We start from the raw sequence: 6,560 nt of genomic DNA, 5'->3' as shown, positions 1-6,560 counted from the left end.
TGTTATCAGAGAGACCAAAAGCACAGTCTTTAGAGCGAGATTGCTGCCCCTTGCCTGTATGACCTTTACTGGGGAAGACTTTGGTTCTGTTCTCTTTGAAACAATAGGGACTGGGAAGGCGGCTCTGTGCACCAAAGCACATGCTGTGCCAGGGTGGGTCTGACTTGTGTTCCCGGTATCCACCTAAAACCATGCTCAAAAGCCTGTAGCTCTAACGTGGGAGGCAGGTTACATACAGGCCGATGCCTGCAGTTGACTAACCTCAAGCCTAGGCAAAAATAATGCTTTAGGTTCAGTGATAGACTCCCTCTCAAGACAGTAAGGTGAAGAATAATAGAAAATAAGAATTCTTCTCTGGCCTCTGTGCCTATGCAGGGATGCACACACCTGTACAAAACGTGAAAGTACATACACCCACACACCCACATACACACACACACACATGCACACACTCACATGTACACCATACACACATACACACTCACATACACACATACACACACTCCCATATACACACATACACACACACTCACATGTACACCATACACACAAACACACTCAGATATACACATACACACACTCACATACACACACACATATACACACACTCACATGTACACCATACACACACACTCACATACACATATACATGCACATACACACACATACACACACACACACTCACATGTACACCATACACACACACTCACATACACATATACATGCACATACACACACATACACACACACACACACACACACACACACACAAATGTTTGTACTTGTAGAGTAGGTGTGAGGGCTAAAAGAATATATAAAGCACTTACAGTATTTAGCCCTTGGCTGACAGTACATGCTATAATAAATAATTGTTGTTGTTACCATTACTATTGACTCAAATTATTCTATAACTCAGCTTCTGTTGTTATTCCCATGCTCAGCATTTAAAGCTAAACATTTTTTTCTTTTCCCCTCTCTTCTCATTCCACTTCCAAAACGACCAGTCCTGCTCCAGTCTTCCCAGTGCCCTGACTTAGCCTCTCAGCACCTTATTCACTCTGCTCTTGTCTGGACCACCCCTTCCTCTCCGTGTACTCACTGATCAAATTCATGATCAAGGCCATCCTGCCCAGCCGGGTCTCCCAGGCTTTCTCTCTTCCAGAATTACTGTGGCAGTTTCGATCGGGACTGCTCACTTGGAATACACTCGCCCATCCTTTGTCCTGTTTGCATACAATGGCATCTGCCCATTCTGAGAACTGTTCCCTCAAGACCATGTGGCTCTGAAACCTGGGTCCCTGTTCCATCATACCGTTCCCAAGTCTAGGTACAATTCCCTTCAAGTACAACCCTCCCTCTGCATCGATCAGGGCTTTTTGTTTCAACGTCCGTTAGTAACTCCAAACACAATAGATGCTCAGGTCCCTCCTATAAAATGGTCTAATGTTTGCATGGAACCTTCACACATCCTCCCACACACTTTAACCCATATCTACATCCATTGTAATACTTAATTTAAACAGGTATAAATCAACCACCGCTGTGGTTTAAGAAATAATAACAAGAAAAGAATGTGTGCATGTTAAACATGGTAGCAATCGTTTCCAAATAACCTTTTATTCACAGTTGATGAGCATGGAGATGCAATGCCAGCCTATGCAGTAGACCCTTCTACTGCAAACTGGAGTGGAAAAGATGAGCTTCCTGCCTCTCTAGCACAGAGGTGTTGTGTTAGCTGTGTTCTAGAAGAAGCCAGTATCCACAGCCTAGCCTCATGGAAAAGATATTGTGGCAGAGCAAAGGAGCAAAGGAATAATTCGGAGGAGAGGTTAAAAAGGTCCTGTGTTTCTCCCTGGTTTTAAAGGTTCCTGAAGCTTGGCTTCCCAGCTCTACCATCTCTTGGGTTACTCGGATGTACTGGCATGTGTCAGGGAAGACCTTTCTTATGCCTTTGGCTAGTTTAACTATTCCTAGCCTGGCCTGGATACTGACAAATATATCCTTCCCCTATTGACAGGCCTCTGTCCCAAAGCCAGGCTATTTTCAGCTTTAATTATATGACTTGTCCTTGTTCATTATCCATAGAACCACGGAAGAGCGACTAAAGTAAGTGATTCATTGCTGACACATGGCATTTCTTGAGCAGCCATTAATTAGCAAAATAGCACTTGAACATAAATTGTTAAGAAGTGTCAGCAAATAAAACCTTCATCAGAATCTTGCTCTCGCTTCTTGTGTGTGCACCTTGCTGAATTGCACTAAGCAATTTCCAGCTTTAATTTGGAGCTTATCAGAAAAACAGAGTATTAAATTAATCTTTAAGAATTGAGTCTAAGTGGGCTTCACCTTCTCTCCTTTCTCTCCTCCAGAAACAAGAGATGACCTGAGCCTGCTCATTTATCTTCTCCAGCCTCCGAGTCTGGGACCCGCAAATACAAGAACCACTTAGGACAGCTTGGCTCATATTTAAGGAAGTCAGGACACAGTGAAATCGAACACATACATGCAATTTATCATGCCCGATGCCGAGCAAGGAAAAGAATAAAACAGTCCAGGCTGAAGTGTCCAGTGACAATGCCTCTCCTTACACCCATGTGTTTGGGCTCTCACCAGTCTCTTGTGTTCCAAGTACTACCAACAACTCTGTGCATCTCTGAGCCTGGAAATACTCTACAAATCAACTTGACCAGAGCACAGCAGTCTGGAAGTACCAAAAAGTAACAACCTCCTATATCTCATGAACACCCTGCTGTAACAAAAGTTCTGTAACACCACAGCCCTCAAACAGTGACTACATGAAGATCATTTATGAAAACTTTCCCGATCACTGGAAGTTGAGGGACAATGCTGAGACAGAAGAGTGGCCACTTAAAGAGCCAAACAAAGAGGCAATGTTTTAACATTCCCGTTATTCCTTCTCTAGTCCTCCTTCTGTATTCTCTTAAGGTCTCCAAGACAACAAACCAGACTATCCGTGCATTTACATCTGTGTCTCACTGTTTCCAACCTAAGATGCTACCCTTCCAGTTAGGAAAACCAATCTTCAAATGATAGCTCTTTAGTAAAGAAATCCAGACCATGGAGACAAGAACAAAACAAAAACAACAAAAAGAGATGTTCCTGGGGCTGGAGAAATGGCTTTCTTGGTAAAGTACTTGCCAGATCCTCAGCACCCGTGCAAAAGCTTGGCACAGCAGCACCTACTTGTGATTGTTACATGAGAAGGCAAAGGCAGTTGGATTCCTGGAGCTTAGTGGCTAGCCAATATGACTAACTGGCAAACCCCACATTCAGGGAGAACCCCTCCTTCAAACACTAAGGTGGGGAGGGATTGAGAAGGATACTGGACTTCAATGCCTAGCCTCCACATGTACATACACAAATGTTCACACACACACACACACACACACACACACACACACACACACAAACCAGGATGGGAGATTCCCATTATTATTATTATTATCTCTAAGAACTTTTTCTCTATCTCTAAATGATTATGTTATGCATGATATATTGATAGTGTCTATACTGTTCTGGCTACCTTCTGCCATGCTCGTCGCCTTTCCTTGCAGTCAGTTTAAACCTGCTCCCCTCTCTTTGTATGTATCTAAGGGATAGGCACATGGTGGGTGCACACAACAGGGACTACAGGACATGAGCATAATGCTCTATCAGTCTCAGGGGAGGGTCTCTCACTGAATCTAGAGCTCATTATTTCACCTTAGATGGTTGGGCAGCAAGCCCCTGAGATTCTCCTGTCTTTGCCATGGACAGAGCTAGAGTTACAGGTATATGTGGCCATACCTAACTTTTATGTGAGTACTGAAGACCCAAATGCAGTTCCTTGTGTTTGTGCAGTAACTACTCTTACCCATTAGGCTGTCACCCCAACACAAGGCCTTCTTAACTGTAGCCCCTAAAGATAACATTTTGAAATTGTAGACTTTCATGGAATTTATTAAATAATATTTAACAATAATTATATCATGCTACTCCTCTAAAACAAGATATCTTAAAAGCTAGATCTGATGCAACCAAAAAGGCATGTGGTCTATAAACAATGGGTCTAAATCTGTGCCTTCTTCACTTTTCAAACCGGGGCATATTACCAATACCTCACTGAATTCAACCAGCCACTAAATGTGTCTCTGGGTTAGACTCCTTGGGTAGCTGATGCCTAAAAGAATGTTGTGTACAGATAACGCTCTTGGGAAGTAGGGCTGGGCAGAGAAAGAGGTCAACGTCACAAAGTAGGTCAACATTAGCAAGGTTTGTCACAACTGCTCTGCGCTGTGCCAAAATGGGAAGCTTGCTACAGGCATTGGTGACTGGCGGTGCGGGTAGTTTTGGATGCATGGCTTGTACTTTGCTGCTGAGATAGTGCTCGTGTTCTGCCCATAGACATTGTCCCACTAACTGAAACAGAAAGCCTTTTTGTGAAACAGAGTCTGCCTGGCACAGCCATAAGCATTCACACTGAAGGCGTGATTATTCAACCTACATGGACCTTCATAGGAGCATTTTTCTCTTAATTTAAAGATCGGAGGACTCGAGGAATAGCTTATTTGGTAAAGTGATTGGCCCACAAACTCATGGACCTGTGTTCAATTCCCATAACTCGTGTAAACTAGTCAGGGTGTTGGTGTAGTGTTGGAACACTGGAGGTTTATAAATACTTATTTAAAAAAAATAAAGGTAGTAGGATAGGATCCTAGCCCATTCAACAAGCTTCAAGCTAGTGAGAACCCTTGTCTCCAAAAAAAAAAAAAAAAAACAAAGTAAGTGGTTGCAGAGCAGTGACATCCAGCATTGACCTCTGCCCTCCACACACATACACACCCATATAAGTAAGCATGTGAACCATACACACATACTCAAGCACTTGATTGGAAAGGCATGTGGCATCAATAACTTCCTTTCTCCTCCCCTTTTATTACCAAGGGTTTTCCGGTACTGTGCCCAATATCCAAATATATGCATCTTCTAATTGTTATCAATTAAAGTACAGGGCTGTAATTTAATGCCACAAGTTATCAAATTTCAGATTGAGGTTATGGTGAGGCTCAGACATACAATCGGATGGGGGTCTCATAGATTCGGGTCTAGCAAGTGGACCCAGGTCATCGAGACAGATGTTACTGAAATGACCAGGAGACCTCTTCAGTTCACACTTGTTCCCAATCCCCTGCCAATCTTGGAGAAATTTCTGGATGAGTACTGCCACAGCTCTATAAAGAGTGCCCCCGTTGAAATGGTGTTTAAGTGTGTCATCCTGCCCCCCTCCTAATGCCTTACTCAGAAGTTGGCTATTTTCTGAAAGCATTCAGACTGCCAGGCTCCTGGGGTGTGGGCTGAACATCTCCAGATACTAAAGGTACACCTGAGGACTATGAAAAGCATATCTCAAGCCAGTTCTGCCCTCCCAATTATATTCATTATGCTTGATTGCTGCTTTATAAAGATTCCCTCTGTTCCATCCTGGAGGTCCTTACTTGAAGCCAAGATACACATAGAAGAAGAGATGAAAAGAAAGAATTTATGCATTTAACAACACACTTTGAAATTTAAAATGATCTAAACAAAATAGGCTGTCGTTATAACTAATTATATTTTTGGTTTGAATGTGAACTTTGCCTCTAATCCAAAGTGAAAAATTGCACATGCATTCATCATTTTCTAGAGCGCACACCCCACTCACCATTTTGAATTCTACATTTTTTTCCTCTGTCCGTCCTCTCTGTGTCGAAACAGTCAGACAAAACAAACAGGAAGATAATAGCACAATAACAAAAGGACATGAATAATGGGAATGTCTCCTCAGTCAGTATTTTTGCTTCTATGAAAGATTACAGTATGATAAATATTATTACCCTCAAGATCAATGAAATGAAGAATCTGCCAAATCTAACTCAATGCCAGGAAAATCCATACTGTATTTACAGATTTCAGGTGGAAGGACCCAGCATTCGTAGCACAGAGCACTCATTCTTTTTTTTTTCCCATTCTCCCCTCAATTTTCTCCCAACCCAAAGTATTTACAAGGCTTGTTGGCAGAAAGCTCCTCATTTTTAGAGCTGATGCTATAACCACTAAAGAAGACACTTGGAAAACAATGCATCAGCCACCATTAAAGCACCACATCCTTAAGCACTCAGCATCCTAAAGGCATTGCTTTGTTCTCCTGCCACTCTCCCTGAACGGGTTAATTTCTTACTGAAATAATTTCAGTCCATCTACATTGTGAGCAGGCAAACTGAGTGGATCAAATGGATTTGTAAACATTTACTGGCTGTTTTGGTAAAGCTGTGCAGTAGAACCACAGAGTCCAAAGTCTTGCCTTCATGAGCCGTGCAAAATTCCCCAGGTCAGTATTTACATTTTAGCAGCTTGTTAAGCTTCTAGACGCGGCGATTCAATCAGCTTCACAGAATCCACTTTGGTATAACCATGCTGACACAGAAATGATGGAGGGCAAATAGGTTCAATTTAGTCAGACTGCAGTCACACTGGCCCACCCCACTTTACCCTTCATTCACTTCTGAATTTGGATACATCAT

This window comes from Micromys minutus (genome assembly GCF_963924665.1).
Source record: "Micromys minutus genome assembly, chromosome: 22".
NCBI lineage: Eukaryota > Metazoa > Chordata > Mammalia > Rodentia > Muridae > Micromys > Micromys minutus.
The sequence above is the reverse complement of the archived record's forward strand: the minus strand, read 5'-3'. Positions refer to the sequence as shown.